Source organism: Mastigoproctus giganteus, chromosome 12, assembly GCF_048544385.1.
Source record: "Mastigoproctus giganteus isolate SK-2022 chromosome 12, ASM4854438v1, whole genome shotgun sequence".
NCBI classification, from domain to species: domain Eukaryota; kingdom Metazoa; phylum Arthropoda; class Arachnida; order Uropygi; family Thelyphonidae; genus Mastigoproctus; species Mastigoproctus giganteus.
This window is the reverse complement of record NC_143586.1, coordinates 21840624-21860942: the sequence shown is the minus strand read 5'-3', so window position 1 is coordinate 21860942 and position 20319 is coordinate 21840624. Positions and strand designations below refer to the sequence as shown.

Here is a 20319-nt window from a genome sequence, read left to right as displayed (position 1 = left end):
TTTAGAGTTTATATAAGTAAAGAAATCCTTGCTGTTTTTCTTCGCATCTTTTGCCAAGGATTTCTCGTAATCTGCCTTCGCCTGCTTGACTTATATCTGCCATAGGCTTCTGAGTCGCTTGATAATTTATATGCATCCCATGCATTTTTCTTCTCTGTTACGAGTCTCATCAGTTCATTTGACAACCATTTAGGCCTAAACCTTGAACAATATTTCTTAATAGGTATGAAACTTTTAGTAGCTTCCACGATTAATTCCTTGAATGCTTCCCACTTAGAATTTACTGTTGGTAACATCGTCAGTTGATCCCACTGTACAGAATTTAAAAACTGTCGGAGACCACTGTACTCGCCTTTACGGAAGCAAAAACCCTTTCCTTTACCCCTGATGGTAATTAAATCTTTAAGTAAATACCACGTCAGTACACTGTGATCACTGCCACCTAGTGGTTCTTTTATCTGCAAATTCCTACTACATGAGTGATCACTGCTGATAACCAGATATCCAATGATTTCTGTCCACTCAGTGCAATTATTCATGTTATTTTTTGATCATTCTTTGTGATCGGGAGAAAGAATCCTTCCCTAAAACCAAATATGTTCTCATAATTATGGCTAAGGTGTGCGTACCTCCTTTATGCTTCCCTTAGTACAATTGGTAAGATCTTATCAACCTGAGTACTGTTCGTCAGTAATGGGCTGAGAAGTGGCAATTGAAGTTTTACATTGACAAATGCAAAGTAATGCATATGGGTAGCAATAACCTAAGAGAAACATACCAACTGTGTGGTGAAGTGGAAAGTGAAAAAGACCTGGGGGAGTAATTGTGCAGTCAAACATGAAGTTCACTGAGCAGTGCAGACGGGTTGCCAGGGCAGGTGATGGAGTCTTGTCAATGATATATAGGAATTTTCCTAGCAAGGACAGAGAGGTGATTATCCCATTATACAAGAAAATGGTCAGCCACACCATACTGTGTACAGGTATGGAGGCCACATTTTAGGAAGGATGTACAGTTGCCAGAACGAGTATAAAGAAGGGCAACAAGATTGGTGACGGGAATAAAGGGGTTGTCTTATCAAGAAAGGCTTAAGTTCTGCAAATTGCAGTAGCTGGAGAGTAGGCACATGCGAGGTGATCTGATTGAGGTGTATAAGGCCTTCAATGGGTTGAGAAAGCTGAATGATGATGGGATTCTTCCTGTTGTTCAGATTAAGAACCTGAGGGGGCACAGTTTCAAATTAAGGAAAGACAGTTGTAGAATAGCTGTGCGGAAATTTGCTTTTAGCCAGCAGGTAGTTGATTGATGGAACATATTTTGTTGCAGAAGTTGATAGCCTAAAGAAATTTAAGTCCTAGCTGGACAGAGATTTGGAACGAATGGAGGAGTGAAATGGGAGGTTTTTTTTTTTTTTTTTTTGGCTGATGTTGCATAAGCTTGCTTTCTTGCATCGTATGCCTCTACTAATGCTAATGAGCTGGCCCGGCGACCTGTCTGCAACTGTCAGAAAAATTCATATCCTTCTGCACAATTTCCACCAGATATATTTTCATTCTCCATCCCCTGAGGGTAGTGCCACACATCTGGTACGTTGATCACGGACTACAGCTACACATATGTATGAACTACCTTTCATCTGTTAATAAAACACTGCTAATGCATCTCAACCAATATATATATATATATATATATATCGATTTGCCTGTTTTATGTCGATTTGTCTGTTTTGTGAACGAGAAAAACCCCCAATTTGGGGGGGAAACCTTGTCATCTAAGCCACAGAGTGAAAAAAGCCCATTAAAGTTCCTTGCGTCATCGACCGGATTCGAACCCGATCCTTTTCCACCCGGTGTGGGGGAGGACGGTGACGATACCACTGTGCTATCCACGCAGACATCTCAACCAATGGGTTCACCTGGGAAAGCAGTTTATATAATCACCATCTTTTCTACACCTGGTGGAAAAACCCCGATTTCGATTTCCGTTAATGATGCCAGTCATTTTTATTGGTTTACTTTTTCATAAGTGACTGAGTTAGTCAGTCTTCAGCGAGCGTATCATGGTCTGTTTCTTACTTAAACTCAAATTTTTGTCCAGGAAACAGACACATGCACCACACGCAATTCATGGACACGGCGCATTATGTTTTCAGATATTGGTGCACCCAAAACCCTATAACAACCACCGTCCTATATGGCTAATCTTTCTAGAGGTTATTGCAGTAATATACCCTGATTACAATCATTAAATACTCTTCTAACCTTTGGATCATCTGCAAACTGAAACATTAAGCCTGATAAAAAGGTGAAAAAAACGTGTCTATTAAAGCCTGATATTCCCTCAAATGTCATTAACTGATATAAAACAAGAAAGTGGACATGGCGTGTTTGTAACTCGGTTCCAGTAGTTTTCCAATAAACCACACATTAGAATGGTGAAGATGCAGGACAGCAAAGCCAGATGAGTGTGGGCTGTGTTAGATAGTATATAAAACAACAATTACTGCAACACTGAACCCTGGAGGACTTCCGTAATAATATTAGCCAAAGTATTATTATTAGCCCTATGGTGGAAGGAAGCCTGAGGTTTATTTTGCACCAGCAAAAAATAATTTGAGTATCCTGAGAGAAAGATAAAAGTAGGAGGGTATCATCAAAAGAAAGAAGAATGATGATATCCAGCTCAGGACCCTGGATGTGACAAGCCCATGCTCACTAGATGTGAACCCCTGGGGTTAGCTCGAATTATCCAGATGAATCTCTTAAACCCGAAGGGATCTACTCAGAAGATATTTCCAGATAACCCATGATATCAAAATGTTTCTCTACCAGTTTCAAGAATGCCCAAATTTACCCCAAAACTTCCCGCACGTTACACCGCCACTACCAGTTTGCATTATTGACACTTGGCAGGACAGATCCATGGTCACCTCTTGTTTTCCGATATATTGGTCCTTTTATCAGCCGAAAACCACAGGAACCGGTATTCTTCAAGCCAAGTATCGTTTTCTAATCCTTCCGCTGTCCTCTGTTGAGCTTCCCAAGCCCACTATAACTGCACCTTCTTGTTTTTTCTTGATAGGAATGGAACCCAGTTCGGTCTCTTTCTCTGTGGTGCTTCATCTCTGATTATATATGAGACGAACTGTGAGTTCTAAAACGTTTCTTTGTTTACCATTATCAACACTGGTGACCTGGAAGGACTGACCAATTTGACTTACGTGTAGGCTTTTTATTACCCTGTAGAAGTCCTATCAGTTTTCATTGGCTTCTTCCATCAGCGATCTGTTACCGACAACTGAATCGCTATTGGCTGGATGTTATTTGGTTATTTAACTAAACTCGATTCACCCGAGATACTTTGATACCCAGCAAAAGCCTATGGCTTCCTTGCACTATGTGGCTATTACTAATACTGATCTCATCAGAGTTACCGTTTTCGAGAAACTCGTACCCACTATCTGTCTGTATGCAGTTGCGTCTTATGTCAAGTTCGAGTCACTTAAATCTTCCATCTTGCACATTCTCTCACTGAATTTCTCGACACAACAAACACAACGTATTTCTCCAGCTGCTTTAATATAGAATGGTTATGCGTATTGTGAACACCAAAGCAACTAGGGTTATGAGCAGGGCTCCCATTCACAAATTTTAAAAAAACCTAGATTGCAACTTAAATAAACCCAAAAAAAACCTAGTTTTCATCATATAGTATAGCAACACAAATAAGATAAAACTTACCATGCATAAATATCTTTTATTTAATTGTAATCAGAACTTCATTCCATTCAGTTCCCTCCACATTTATTTTTCGAAGTTCTTTCATTTTTTTCAAACGTTCTTTGAACATTTTTTTCAAACGTTCTTTGAACATTTTTTTCAAACGTTCTTTGAACATTTTTTCAAACGTTCTTTTATGACAAGTTCCTTGTATGACTTCTTTTACCAATTCTGATTTAGATTTCCATGTATAGCAATTTTGATTAGATCTATTTATCGCTTGTTTTGCCATTAGTCGATCTTTCACAGTTTCTGGTTTAAGGGAGTTTGTGGCTTTTGTTTTTATATGGTTTACTTGGGAGAAGATGCTTTCTACGCTTGCTGAAGAGTGAGGTAAAATAGTTAGACTGGTCATAAAGTTAGATAAAATCTTATATTTAGAATTATTAAAGCCATCTTTTACATTACGTAGTAGATACGAAAACTCAGGGATGGTTTTGTAAGAAAGATCTTACAAACGAAATGATCTCCATTCATCATCTAGAAGATCTGTTTTGTCTTCAGAAACAAGGTGAGGGAACTGCATTACTAAATGGAAAATTGAGGATGGCGATTTGGCACGATCATGTGTCACTACTGGATCAAGAACATTGAGACTGGCGATAATTCCATCGTCATTTAGAGGAAATTTTTTTCTGATTTCCATACAAAGTTCAACAAGAAATTTTAAACAATCATTTTTAAACCTCTTTTCACTATCACCAAGTGGTGTTGAATTTAATAAGGCCATACAACGGCCTCCCAAATATATTTTATTCAAAGGCTTATGATTTATTGCATTGCTTGGATCAGTTTCAACCAGCTTGCACGAAGTAATGACTTCTTCTTTTATGAAAAAACTAAGAATATTTTTATACGCAATTGAAACCATTGAATGAAGTAAGTGCAATCTGAAATGCTCAGATTGAAATTCAATATTCAGGCAGTTTATTTTCTCCAGTACATATCCTAAAAACAACAACATATGCTTGGTTCCTTTGGTGATCATAGTATTGTAAATATTCTCTCCACCATCGATTTTGTCAATTTTTGATTGAGACTGAAAATAAAGAACTAATGCATCCCACTGCTCAATAATAATTTTTATTACATTGCCACGGGATAACCAACGTGTTTTTGCTAATTTGGAGATTTTATGCTTAGCAGTATCTACAACATCTTGAATCATTTTGAACTCGTTTAATCTTTTACTACTACGGGAAAAATAACAAGAGATATTTTTTATAAATATTTCTAGATATGATGGTAGTACTTTGACTGAATGACTAGCACATAATGCAAAAGAATGGCAAACACATCCCATTATAAATACTGATGGTACATCCTTTTTTAGCAATGACTAGAACCCACTCTTAGTACCCATTATAGTGGCACAGTTATCACTTCCAAAGCCAACGAGACTACTCATTTGAATGTTTATTTCTATGAAAAGATCTTTTACAGCTTGATAAAGCCCTTCTGAAGTACCATTTTCGACACCGTGTCAAGTAACACTTCTACAACATCAAGTTTTTGAATATAAAAATATCTAACAACAGCTAGAACTTGCGATAAAGATAAATCTGTACTTTCATCTATTATCATTGAAAACTTGTTTCTGCATATGTTAGAAATGTATATTTTTTCATGATAAGCTATGCCATCTTGTATAAGATAAGAGACTTTAGTCGCCTTTATCTGAACTTGTTTTGCAATATTGCTATCATGAAATGCTTTCTTACATGCTTCTATAAGGTGATCACATTGCGCAAATGGAATATTATGCTCAGAAATGAGTGCAGCAATTGTTAACTCTGCCTTTGCTAATTCTTCATTCTCCGTAGGTACTTTTTGTGAAGAACGTGTCTAACGTTGAACTTGTCTTAGCAATATTTGCACTTTTTCTATGTTTAACTGTATTTTTATGCGCTAGTAACATCGATTTATTGACATTCTTTACTTTCATTTCACAACAAATACAGTAAGATGCACCTTTTTCATTACTGTCTTCTTTCAACCAATCCTTTAATTCCGGATCTTCTAACCATTGATTTCTAAAATTTTGAGTATACCACCGTTTACTCATCTTTCTCTGTGGGGAACAAGTTTCAGACATTGTGGGCATGGCTAGTTAGCAGTTATCTTATTTAAAAATGTTCTATAAAATAAAAAATAAAGCACTAATCCATTAACATAAAATAGAAATAGTCGCTACAATTTAAATTTATTATATCACTGTATGTAGTACACGCATAAATGTAAAAATCACACAAAATAATGCAATAATACCACGAACGATCACGAAAGACTGCAGTAAAGACCGCCTTCCGCCTGCTCAATAGGCTGCGCATACATGTTAGTAACACGAACAAAAACCATAGTGTAGAACCCTGCGAAAACTTTGAAATCCTTTTACATTTGTAGTATTTTGTACAAGCACTTGAGATATTATGATCAGTATTATTAGAATATACAATTAAGAAAATTGTAAACTCTTATTATATGTATTAAATTTTATTGTATTTACAAGAAATAAAAATAAATTTTGACTAAAAATTAAAAATTACCGAAAAAAACCCAGATAATGAGATATTTTTGTGAAAAAAACTATCAACCCAGATGACAATCAAAAAACCCAGATCTGGGTGGAAAAACCCAGGAGTGGGAGCCCTGGTTATGAGGCATTGGTGTATCATGTTTCTAATTGGCTATGTCCTTCCGTCGGTTTGCTGGATTAAAAAAAAAAAAAAAAAAAACCTAAGTTTTCGGGAATAAACACGCAACTCCTTGCCTGAGGTCGACTAACTGAACCATGTAAAAAAAGAAGGAAAAAAATTCTGTGCATTATTGATGGAAATCGAACTTAGCTCTTTTCCACTCTGTATGGGAGGAAAAAAGTGATAATAACCGCGGAGCCTCCTGCGAGGGAATTTCGCGTGTTAAACGAACACGAGAATGATGAATAGAGAGGAGAGTTCTATTTTATGAAAAGGGTAGACGTTTAAAGGGCTAATGAAGTGGCCACTTCGTGTGTAAAAAGAAATTTCATTTGTATATCTTCAGCTTTTCAAAAATCACGAGAGAATTTATTTCGTTATTAAAAATTGTTTGTCTTACATAAGACGTCGTCAATGCAATTAATTTTGCTGTTTGTCGTTTGGTGGTGATTGTCGTTGTAGATAGCAGCACGACTCATTTGGTGGTTGGGACGATATAACTTATCTAATATGTTTAAGGGCGAGTTCATGGAAGTGAGTCACAGGAAATATCAAATAAAAGCTAAACTTAAACTCTGTTGAGGTTTTTAATGCTTCGAGCGAAACTAAGTACACTCAGTATAGTGTCCATACATTTTTAGCTCTCAAGTGAGTTTTTTTCTTTTTTTTTTTTTTTTTGTATACAAGTAAATGTGCATATTTCAGGAAAAAGGAAAAATTATTTAGCGTTTATAAGATACCGAAAAAAGCATCTGTTGATATGCTTATTTACTACTAATGTTTATGTTTTCAGTAGCCTATTTCTCGCCTCACTTTATTCCCCCTCCCAGTATTAATTTTGGAGACTTGTAAACTCAGAAGTTTTTAATAGTCACTGCGACTGTCAATTACCCAAAAAAGTGACCTTTAGTAATTAATAATAAATAAATAATTGGTACTTAATCGCAGTATCTTCAATCTACTCGGAAAATAGTTTATGCGATTTCCTTGAACAAAATCGAACACATCAGATTCAGCTTTACTATTGAAGGGATGTATTGTCAGCTTGATATTGAGCAATGTTATTTTTAATTTGCAACGCGTATTTAGGTAGCATACTTAAGGTAGTGCATAACTGCAGGCTTACTTCTTACTCAGCATTCGAAAAAATAATCCATGGTACAACATGACTGGAACCTCTATGGATTATATCTTTCTGTGATGTTTCATCAGTGGGGAAAGCATTCATCCTGTTAACAGTGTTACAGCAACAGTTTATTCCTCACGGACAGATCAAAAACAGACAGGTATGCATGCTTTCCTGCACATCTTTTGGCTCACTCCCAACTGAATGTAGCACATATAATGCTGAACCATGTAGTTTCTATAGCACTAAATTAGATTAAAGTAAGATTAAAGCTAAATTAAAATAAATGTCAATATCTTTGATAAATATACAAAACAATAGTGGACCCAAAACTGAACCCTGTGGAACTCCACTAATAACATTAGTCCACGAAGAGCAGTGCCCATTTATTACGACCCTCTGTCTTCTCCCACTCAACCATCCTTTTATCCATTGTAGCAACTTACCCTTAATACCATTCTGCTCCAATTTGTACAGTAATCTTCCACACGCAACAGTGTCAAAAAGCTTTTCTGAAATCCAAGTATATGATATCAAAATTATTTTTTGCATCCAGTTCCTTTGTAACCACATCATAGTATCCGATCAAATTTGTCAGACAAGAACTGAGCAAACCCTTAGCACATCTCCAGTCCATGGGAACGGGCTGGAGGTGTGCTAAGAGTTTGCTTAGTTCCTTTGCCACCTCCTTTAATATAACTGGAAGCTCCCATCCACCCCCATATTTGGGCTGTGGGTTTTGTAATTTCTCTGGATTGTAGAATGTTGAAAAAATCAAAATATCCTTTCATTTTGAGGATAATGAATGCGATAGTATTCATTACTATCGCATTCATTATCTGTATGATTGTATGTTATATGGTTTTTTTAGAATATATATAACTTATGAAACTGTATAATACTTGATGTACATCAAAATATTTTAAACCAGGGATAACAGCCTTTCACACTATATTTGCTACTTTAAAAAATAAACTCACTAGGTCATTCTATCACAATTTTATAAGTGTATCTCTATTTTAATAAAATACACTACTTGTAGAATTGTAATTTTTTATTATAAAAAGACACGTTACAAAGTTGGTAAATAAAAATTTAAGTAAACTAAAGTAATTAATCAGATTTCGGACATTTGCAGCCAACAGATAATTGTTATTTTTATCTTTGTTATACAAGTAGGATTTATGTACATAGCAATGAACAAACTAGGTGTATTGATTACTAGGTCTACTTAGTGTATTGATTTTGGAAACTCTTTGCCACGAGTTGCCTTTTTAATAATAAAAAACTTGGAGAAATCTGGTTTTTTATATGAAGTGCATGTCATAAATGAAAAGCAGTGTTCCTCATTGGAGCAGTGCATTTTATTTAAAGTGGTGTAGTTCAATACGAGATGATGCTTTGTCATTGCAACATACATAAATAGGATATGCCACATTGTACAATAATGTTTTATAGTTCTTTTAGCATGAGGCACTATGCCTTAAATTTACTATACGTGTTGGGCATGGCCTCTTTCCGTACTTAGCCACGAGCAAACTGGGTTTGCTACTTAGTGCATCAATCCGATCATCAATCATCATCATGGCTCGATGTTGGTGCATAAATCATTATAACCTTTAGCTTATACCTCTTAGAAATCCTGAGTAGTAGTTTTGACACCCTTGGTGATGTACTTTTGAATTCCAAAATGTTGTTTTTTATATCTTTATGGACCAGAAAGCCAACTCCACCTTCACTCCTTTCACTGTTTCCATTGGTGTACAGCAGAATTCCACTTGATAAACTTAGTGATTAATTTCTTCTTCTTCTTGTTTCTGCCAAACCAATGATATTCCAATTTACATTTTCTAATTCCTATTCCAGCTCTAGTATCCTGTCTTCACCGATGGGCGATCTTACGTTGTAACAGGCCATGTTCAGTTTCCGTGCATGGCAGCCTGATCGTACCCAGAGTTTCTTAGCACCCTCTGCTTCCACTCTGATCCTCTTGCTGCCGTAAGAGGGGGAGTGAAAGCCGCTGGGGACTGAGGGCCATTTGTTTCGTTGTGCTGTCATGTGCTGGAGGGTTTGGTCTTTTCCTCTTCGTGCTGACCATAGCAGTGCTCAGACCTAAATCTTGTTTAAGTAGTTCACCCTGATGACTGTTGTTAACCACCCTGCCAACCTTTGTATCGTCTGCAAACTTAGACATTAAGCCAGATATTCCTTCATCAATATCATTGATAAATATTGACAACCACAATGGGCCCAGCACTGAACCCTTGGGAACTCCACTAATAACATTAGACCATGAAGAGCAGTGTCCATTTTTAACTAATCTGTCTTCTTCCAATTAAACATCCCTTTATCCATAGCAGTAACTTGCCCTTAATGCTATGTTGCTCCAGTTTGTACAGCAGTTTTTTATGCGCAACAGTATCAAAAGCCTTCCTGAAAGCCAAGTATATGATGTCAAAATTATTTTCTGCATCCAGTTCCTTGGTCACTGCAGCATAGTAGCTCATCATATTGGTTAGACAAGAGCACCCCTTAACAAATCCGTGCTGTGATTGCAGCATAATTGCAAGCCTGTACAGGTGATCCTGCATTACTTCTTTAACCATTGATTCCATTATTTTCCCTGGAACAGATGTTAAGCTAACAGGTCTCTAGGCGCCTCGGTAGCCAGGTGGGAAGGAGCAGCAGTGCGCAGCACACGCTTCTTGATTAGACCGGGGTTCGAGCCCGTCACCACCAAATACGGAGGATGCGGAAAGGTCAGGGAATGACCACCGCATATCCCGGAGCAACATGGCCTTAGTTGCTAATGCTCCTAAAAAAAAACCAAATAACAATAACAAACAGGTCTCTAATTACTCATGTTGGCTTTTGATCCCCCTTTATAGATTGGGTATACATTCACACATTTCCAGTCCACAGGGACCTACCCTGAAGCAAACTAAGTGCTTACCTCCTTTACTGACTTCCTTAATATAATTGGATAGATTCCATTCATCCCTGATACCTTTTTTATGCCCATCTTCAACAATTTCTCTCCACTTTCCTTTCAGTTATCACAGTCATTTAGCTCCTTGTTAGTTTGATAAATGTCTGGCATCCCCTCCCCCTAAAGAATTCCTCACGTGATTCTACCCCTTCCTTCTACTATTAATATAAGCACAGAAATCTTTGCTGTTTTTCTTTGCCAGATACAGTAATCTGATAATCTGTCTTAGCTTGCTCAACCCTCCTTTGTTACTTGATTACAGACTAATTTATATCTACCATAGGCTTCTGTATCATCTGATCATTTATATGCATCCCATGCACTTTTCTTCTCCGCCAGGTATTTCAATAGTTTATCCAACATCCATTTAGGTCTAAACCTTGAACAGTATTACGCATGTAATACACGTTTCAGAATTTTATACCAACATGAGGGGTTAAAGAAGGGAGGACCAAGTGTTGGAATCATTTTGAAAACAAATCATTGGACTTTGTGTGGAAAATAAACGTGTAACAGAATTTGATGGAATTAATAAATTAACATATATTTGGTTTTAAAAAATGCAAGGACTAAATACAAGAATTTCTGGTTAGAAGCTGTTTTGAAATATGCTGAAACAGAGCATCTTAAAAGCTTAAAAAATTTCTTAAAAGCTTCTAAAACAGAATATACTTCCCATAAAAAAAAGTACCGTTGGGTAATGCTGTTGAAGTCAGTCTAGCTTTATTAAAGACTTCATGTTTCAGAATTTGCAGATTTTAGTCCTTAAAGTAATTTTTAATATTAAGAAGTATTAAATTTTTCTGAAGGGACATTATCTTACCAATGCTGTGGATAGCCAAAAATGCAGGGATAACTTCAGAATTGTGTTGTGAATGGCTGTTCAACACCAATAATAAAATGAGAAAGAAAGTACAGATATATTTTAATCACTGTTGATTAGTCATTAACTGATTGTGACCTGTAACAATAGTTTTTTTTTTCCCTCCTAATACGTACTGACTCAGTCTTGAACCGATTGGATCAAGGCATCATTAAAAAGTTTTTCAGGCTTTTTTTTATAGACATTCGCTGCTTTTTAAGGTAACATTAAAATGTGAAAGAAATTCTATGTAATTATTTTAAAAAAGCTTCTATGTGTAAACAAAAGCTGTTTTCAAGATAATAAATACATTGAAAAAGGGTGACACATGGAATCATTTCAATTTTTTCATACAGCTATGTTTATGAACAAACAGACTGCAGATTAAAAAAAATTGCAGAAATTTTTTACTACATATTATTATTATTATTATTAACTATATGGTGCAAAGAAGCCTGAGGCTTATGCTGCACCAGCCAAAAAAAAAATTCCTGAACCACCCTGAGAGAGAGAGAGAGAGAGAGAGAGAGGGAGGGACAAAAGGGAATCACCAAGAAAGAGAAGAATGATGATATCCAGCTCATGGATGACTGTGACATGGAAAACTTTTTAATGAAGTTTTCAGCAGCATACTGAAGGAAAGTAGTAAAACCATTGGTGTACTGATGAAGCAAAGTAGTAAAAACTTTTGATGGAGAATTCAAGAAGTCAGGGAACTGAGTAGATGTCTCCAACCCCCCCCCCCACCTGCACAGTAAATGAACGTTGTTCATTCATTTACTATGCTTACATTATTTAGTATAAATCTTAATTAATAAGTAATTAAAAGTAATGTCTCCAAGATTTAATTTTTATTATGATATCTGATATAATGTATATAATTTATTATTAGTACTGGCAAATGATATAAGGAAGCAAACTTATCCAGCATCAGCCAAAAAAAAAAATAAACAAAACTACCCACCTCTGTCTACCTCATTTGTCCAGTCCCTCTAGTAGTTTGTGTGATTCTTAAATTTATTCAAGAAGTTTATCCATGTCCAACAGTTGATTTTCTTTTGCAACCTTTTTCAATTTAAGCTTATGTCCCCTTATATGTATTATCTGAGAAAAAGAAAAGATGCCATCAGCATTTAATTTACTCAATACACATGCAAATATTTTTATATTTGCAAAATATAACCACCAATTTACAAAAGCTGAATTGTATCTAAACAACACTGGAAAGGTTCCTAACACTACTGATAAAGGCATTCTTAATAAAAGAAGGAATAAAAACTAGTTATGACATTTCTTTTTATTATTTTTGCACAAGCATAGCTTGAAGCTTTGTTTTGTCTTTGAATATTATGTTATACATTGATTTAAATTGAAGTAAAATCTCATTAATTCTAACCTATAATATGAACTGCCTTGATTTTTTTATGAATGTATGTCTTTTATTTATGCAGAAGAATGGTGACTTTTTCCTAAACAATAATTTAATGATACAATTATAAACTTGTTTCATTAATTATAGACACTTTGTTGAAAGAAGTAAAACCATTCAAAATTTATAAAAGTGAATGCAAATAAAAATTTTTATTATTAGCTAATGTACCTGCACATCCTTCTGCTGAAATTTTATCAACTAGCAAAATCAAGGGCCTTTTATTAATTCCCATAACACAGCCCTCATACATTCCATGGTTTAGCAAGGCGCCTCCATAGCCAGGTGGGCAGGAGCAGCAGTGCGTAGCACACGCTTCTTGATTAGACCGGGGTTCGAGCCCGTCACCACCAAATACGGAGGATGCGGAAAGGTCAGGGAATGACTACCGCATATCTCCGGAGCAATATGGCCTTAGTTGCTAATGCTCCTAAAAACCAAATAACAAACAACAACAACAACAACATGGTTTAGCGATTCACATTAAGGTGCAGGGTGAACTTTTATTTTTTTTTTTGATGATTCTAAGAGTGAGTAATTTAAATGGAATCAAAAATGAACAGTGGCACATGTTGCATTGTTGTAGAGCAATTGTGAAGAGTTTGGGGACAAAAGAATGTAGCTAGCTAGAAGATGAGGCTGAGTATTTGTATTAATTATGGCCAATGATACAAGAAAGTAAGCTTATAAATCTATCTAATTTCTCAGTAAAAAAAAAAAAAAAAAAAACCATTTCACCTATCTATCCATTCCAATATTTTGTCAAGTTCTTCCTTGAATTAGCCCTCTGGGTAGAACAGTTTGGTAGGATTGCCGTCCTCCCCATACCGGGTGGAAAAGACCTGAGTTCGAATCCCATCAATGGCCAGTGGAATTTTTATGGATCTTTTTCACAATGTGGCTGAGTTAATCAGTTTTGAGGGTAGCATGGTTTTTTTTCTCCCAGAAACTCGGGTCAGGTTTTTTGTCAAGCAAACAGAAAATTGACCTCAGAACACACGCAATGTACAGACAATATACACAAAGCAACATGACCTTAGTTGCCGATGCTGCTGCAACCCAATAACAATAACTTCCTTGAATTTAATCAAACTATCTATTTCTACAACAATGGATGGAAAGCTTGTTCAACAATCAACTACCCATTGGCTGAAGGCAAACTTCTGCACATCATATAATAATGGAAAAAGGAATAACAACATCGAATCAAATGAAAAAATCTTCAGTGGAAGAAGAAAAAGAAAGTAAAGAAGGAAAAAAAAAACTTGAATTACACCAAGCCAGAAGCTTCCTTAATACTTCATAAAATTTTCTAATTATGACAAGGAATTATGAAATATTTTCATGTTCTAAGAGAAATGAAGAATGTTGTCACAAAATGGTAACATAATAGAACATTTGTTGACCAAAAAATATCAGGTTTCTTTAAAAAGATTATATCATTAGAGAGGGACTCTGCTTCTGATTAAATTTATAGTTAACATTTAAACATTAATTAGAGCTTGTTGTTTAAACAAATTGTTCTGTTTGTTTTGAACTCTTTGTATTCAATTTTCTTTCGATATAAACATTTTAATGAAATTTTCTTTCTTTCCTTTGTATCTCTCCTAACAATATTGAAATTAACATATGTTGCAGGATTTGAATAAAGTCGATATTTTTATGAACTTGGAAAATATTTACATTTAGGTATGTTCTGTAATTCCTAATTCCTATTAGGTGGGTCAGAAAACTGCTGGCTGGCTGGGGATGCACAAAGTAATAGATTAACAATAGTTGCAGGCAGAAATGACAGCAATACAGCACTGCTTCTATTAGAATGAGAATGGTAGTTATCATGGAACAAGTACATGGGTTCTGTTAGGATAACTAAGAGTAAGGACAGGTGCATGTATACTTGTATGTACACCAGTGATAGGAGCATAATAAATAAATTTGATGAATTTGAAGTGTTGGTTAAGACACCAAATGCAGACATTGTTGGGATATCAGAGATGTGGTGTCACTCAGATATAAGAGATGCAGAATTTAAATAGGAGTACAGTGTATACAGTGTATACAGAAAGGACAAAAAACTCAAACTATTATATTAGGACCACCTATAATTTCTTATATATACCATTTATGTATTATGTCTGTAAATTGCGTGTGTTCTATGGTCGATTTTCCTGTTTGCTGGACATAAAAACCCCAGTTTCTGGGGGGGGGGAACCTTGCTATCTACGCCTGAGACTGATTAACTCATCCACAGAGTGAAAAAAGCCCATTAAAGTTCCTCACGTCATCGACGGGATTCGAGCCCTGGCCTTTTCCACCCGGTGTGGGGAGGATGGTGACAATACCACTGTGTTGTTACCCGCACAGACATACAGAAAGGACAAAAGTATTCAAAGTATTTTACTAAAGTTTTGCGGGCTCCAGGGTTTCCCCTATCTGCTGCTAAAAGGTAACAGTATACATAGTGTACAATTTAAAGCAACTATAGACAATGATGATGATACATAAAGGCTATTTACAGTGGTAATGATACAAAATAAACACTGGACTTTGGAGTCCAGCAGACTGATTAGTACATCAGGTAAGAGAATCCAAAAACGGAAACAGTCTACAAACAAGCCAAAGTTATCAGTCCCCAAAAACCAGCTGATTGTTACAAAGATTTATACTTCAAAAGAATAGTTACAATTTCTGGTTTCCAAAACAATAAAAAGGGCCCTAGACCCTTCCATCTAAAGTTAAAAAAAAAAAACAAAAAAAACAGACAGTTTAGGTGGGGGGTAGAGATTATGCACTTAGTTAAGAAGCAAAAAAAAAAAATCTAAGGCAGTGCATCCAGTTGACATAGGAGACCAGTGCAATGTTGAGTCAGGTGCATGTATACTTGTATTTGGTGTGACATTAGTAGAGCAATAATGAGAGTAGGAGTGTGTTATAGACCTAACGACTCTGATGCGTACAGTGAACAACTACACATAGAAATAGACTGGGCCAGTAAATCAGAATGTCTTATAATGAGGGATTTTAACTTTCAAGATATTGACAGGAACTTCTGGGTTGGTCACTCACAGACTAGCAAGACTTTTGTGGATTTATTTATTGGATGGTGGTTTTCTACAGCAGCATGTTAGAGAGGCAACAAGAGGGAGTTGATCTCCCTCTTGTTGCCTCTCTAACACTCTTGATATGATTATTGGCCGTGATTATTCATACATTAAGAATCTGCAGATAAAAAACCACTAGGTGGCAGTGATCACACTGTTGATTTGGGATTTTCTTAAAGATGGAATGAACATCAAGGATAAAAGCAAGGGTTTTTGCTTTCATAAAAGTGACTACGGTGGTCTCAGACAATTTTTAAATTATATACAGTGGGATCAACTGATGTTGCCATAAGCAAATTTAAATGGGAATTAATCATAGAAACTACTATGCTTTTTATACCAACTAAGAAATATTGTTCAGAATATTCATAAAGGTACATGGAAAAATCCCTGGTACAAATCAGGCTAATCAGATTGATCATGTGCTGGTCTCTAAGAGGTGGGCTACTGCAATTGAAAATGTCCATTCTTTTCAGGGCACCAGCTCCAATTCTGATCATTTTCTAATGGGAGCCAGACTAAAGTAGCTAAAATAGCTCTAGTAGCAAGAGGAAAGGCTGAGAAAACTAAGTGGTGGACTGTAGAGAAATTGAAACAAAGTACCAGGCAGAGTTTGCCCAAAGACTGCATGAACAGGAAAAAAGTGACAAGACTGAAGATGAATGGACTTGCATAAAGGCTGCAATTTTGGGTGCAGCATATATGCAACCTTGGGTTAGACCTCAAGGCCAAGAAATGAGGAATGGTATGGTGTCGAGTAGCAGTAGAATCGAAGAGGCAAGCCAGGATGAAATGTTTACAGTGGAATAGCAGAGCAAATAGTGAACACTACAAGGAAAAGCAGATTGCTGCAGATTGTATAGAAAGAAAAAGAGAGAAACTTTGAAAAGGAAGGTCGATGAAATGGTGAAACATTACAACAAGAAGGAAAGTAGGAAGATTAAAGAAAGTACACAGGAATTCCGATTAAAAGTTACTGCGTGTAGGGATAGTGAAGGGAACTTGCTGACTGAGAGAAAGGAAGTTCTGAAATAGTGGAAAAAGTATTTTGAGAGCATTTTGACAGGAGGTAAGGCTATTGTACTATACAATAGAACCATGCATTGAAGACCCTATTTTCAAAGAAATTCAAATAGTTATTAAGTGCTTAAAGAACTTTAAAGCACCAGGAGCTGATGGAATAACTGCAGAATTGCTCAAGAACAGTGGAGTGACACTAGGGAGAAGAATACATAATCTGATACTATTAATATGGTCTGAGGAAAAAATCCCGGATGAATGGAATCATACAGCCTGCTCTAACTATAGAGGTGTTACATTGCTGAGCATTACTTACAAGGTTTTGTTGGGAGTTATAACAGAATGGCAGCATATTCAGAGAAAATTATTGGAGAATATCAGTGGTTTCAGACCCAATCACTCAACTGACCAGATTTTCATTTTGATACAGGAAAAAGCATTTGAGTATAATATACACTTATTTAACTAATATGTAGATTTCAAACAAGCTTTTGATTCACTCAACAGAAAGGAAATGATAAATGATCTCCTTCTCCTGGGCATACCTGCAAAAATAAAAGCAACCCTGGCTGGCTCTAAAGCAGTGGTGAGAATTGACAATGAGTTGATGACTCCCTTTGACATTAATGCTGGTGTTAGACAGGGCGATGCACTCTCTACTGTGTTATTTAACTTTGTTTTAGAGGCGGTTATCAGAAAATTAGAAGTGACTGGACATATAGGCACAAAGACAATGCACGTCTGTGCATATGCTGATGATGTCACTATTATCAGTAGGACTAAAAGAGCACTGGAGGAAACAGAGGCCAGGCTGGATAGTGAAGCACAAAGAAGAGAAGATGTTGAAGTTAAACTTAAGAAAGGCACCTGAGGGCAGTTGGGGTCTATCCAATTATATTAAGGGAGATAGCGAAGAAAGTAAGCAAACTCTTAGCCATAATTATGCAAGAATCCTTGGATTCAAGTGGTCCCCAAGGACTGGATATGTGCAAATGTATTCCCAACTCACAAAGGGGAGATCAAAGGTGACACAAGTAATTACAGACTTTTTAGTTTAACTTCTGTTTCAAGGAAAATATGGAGTCACTGGCAAATGAAGTATGCAGGATCATCTATACAAGGCTGTAATTGTACTTCAGACACAGCATGGGGGTTGTTAAGGGAAAACTTGTCTAACCAATTTGATTGGATACTATGATGTGATCACAAAGGAACTGAATGGAAAAAATAATTTTGATATCATATACTTGGATTTCAGGAAAACTTTTAATACTGTTGCACATAAAAGGCTGTTGTACAAATTGGAGCAGTGTGGCATTAAGGGCAAGTTTCTGCTCTGGATAAAGGGATTTTTCAGTGGGAGAAGACAGAGTGGAGGGCCTTAGACTTTGGCATTGAGCCCATTGTTGTTTTCTATATTTATCAGTGACATTGATGAAGACGGAGAAGACAGAGAGTGGTAATCAATGGACACTGCTCTTCGTGGACTAATGTTATTAGTGGAGTCCCTCCCTCAGGGTTCTGTATTTATAAATGATATTGATGATGGTATATCAAGCTTAATGTTGAAGTTTGGAGATGATACAAAGGTTGGCAGGATAATTAATGACAGGAATAATAGCATGCTAGTGCAACAGTATCTAGAAAAGTTAGGCAGATGGGCTGACAAATGCAATTTAAGTTTAACGTTGACAAATGCAAAGTACTACATATTAGCATTAGTAGAGGCATTTGATGCAAGAAAGCAAGCTTATGCAGCATCAGCCAAAAAAAAAAAAAAAAAATAAAATAACCACTTCCACTTCACCCCTCTGTTCGCTCGAAATACCTGTCCAGCTGAGCCTTAAACTTATTTAGGCTATCAACTTCCACGAAAAGGGATGGAAGTCTGTTCCACCAAAAAACGAACAACCACTCGCTGGCTAAAGGCAAATTTCGGCATGTCTATCCTACATCTGTCTTTCCTCAGTTTGAATTTATGCCCTCTCAGGTGATTATTCTGAGCAAGAGGAAGAATCCCATCAGCATTGAGCATGCTCAAACCATTCAAGGCTTTATACACCTCTATCAGATCACCTCGCTGGGGCCTAGTCTCCAGACACTGTAATTTGCAAAACTTAAGCCTTTCTTCGTAAGAGCACCCCTTTGTTCCATTCACTAATCTTGTTGCCCTTCTCTGTACTTGTTCCAGCAGCTCTACATCCTTCTTGAAATGAGGCCTTCAGGCCTGTATACAGTACTCTAGGTGTGGCCTGACCATTGCCTTATATAAGGGAATAATCACCTCCTTATCCCTGCTAGAAAAATTCCTATATATCATTGGCAATACACCATGAGCTACTCTTGGTGGTGCATTATAGCCTCAGTAGCTAATGCGCCAATAAAAACAAAACCAACCAACCAGCTACTCTTGCAGCCCTTCTGCACTGCTCAGAGAACTTCATATCTGCCTGCACAACCACCCCAGGTCCCTTTCATTCTCTACCACTGTCAGTGTAGTACCACAGAGTTGATACGTTGCTCTGGGGTTGCTGTTTCCCATATGTAGTACTTTACATTTGTCAATGTTAAACTTCATTTGCCACCTCTCAGCCCATCTGCTCAACCTTTCCAGATCCTGTTGCAGCAGCATAGTGTCAGTAGTGTCCTTGACAACCTTCGTATCATCTGCAAACTTGGACATTAAGCTTGATACCATCATCAATGTCATTTATAAATACAGAAAACAATGGACCCAATACTGAACCCTGAGGGACTCCACTAATAACATTAGTCCACGATGAGCAGTGTCCATTGATTACCACTCTGTCTTCTCCCCCTCAACCACCCCTTTATCCATAGCAGCAATTTGCCTCCAATGCCACACTGCTCCAATTTGTGCAGCAGTCTTCCAGGTGCAACAGTATCAAAAGCCTTTCTAAGATCCAAGTATATAATATCAAAGTTATTCCCTGCATCCAGTTCTTTTGTGACTGCATCATAGTATCCAATCAAATTGGTCAGGCAAGACTTCCCCTTAACAAAACCATGCTGTGTCCGAGCCATAACTGAAGTCTTGTCTAGATTCTTGTCCTGCAGTGCTTCTTTAACCAGTGCCTCCATTAATTTTCCGGGAAAAGAAGTTAAACTCACAGGTCTATAATTTCTTGTGTCAGCCTTTGATCCTCCTTTGTGAATTGGGGTCACATTTGCACATCTCCAGTCTGTGGGTACCTAGCCTGAGTCCACAGAAGCTCTCATAATTATGGCTAAGGGCTTGCTTACTTCCTTTGCTGCCTCCTTTAATATAACTGGATAGATCCCATCCACCCCAGGTG

At 36.7% G+C, this 20319-nt stretch overlaps 1 protein-coding gene across 1 annotated transcript in view; it reads left to right on the top strand.

Moving 5' to 3' along the window:
- Window positions 1-6966: 6966 nt before the first annotated feature.
- Window positions 6967-20319, top strand: part of iPLA2-VIA (calcium-independent phospholipase A2 VIA) — a 173291-nt gene continuing 159938 nt past the window's right edge. Inside the window, exon 1 of the mRNA XM_090386689.1 lies at window positions 6967-7123. The gene's annotated coding sequence lies outside the window, so the exon portion shown is untranslated. The remainder of the gene's footprint in view (window positions 7124-20319) is intronic.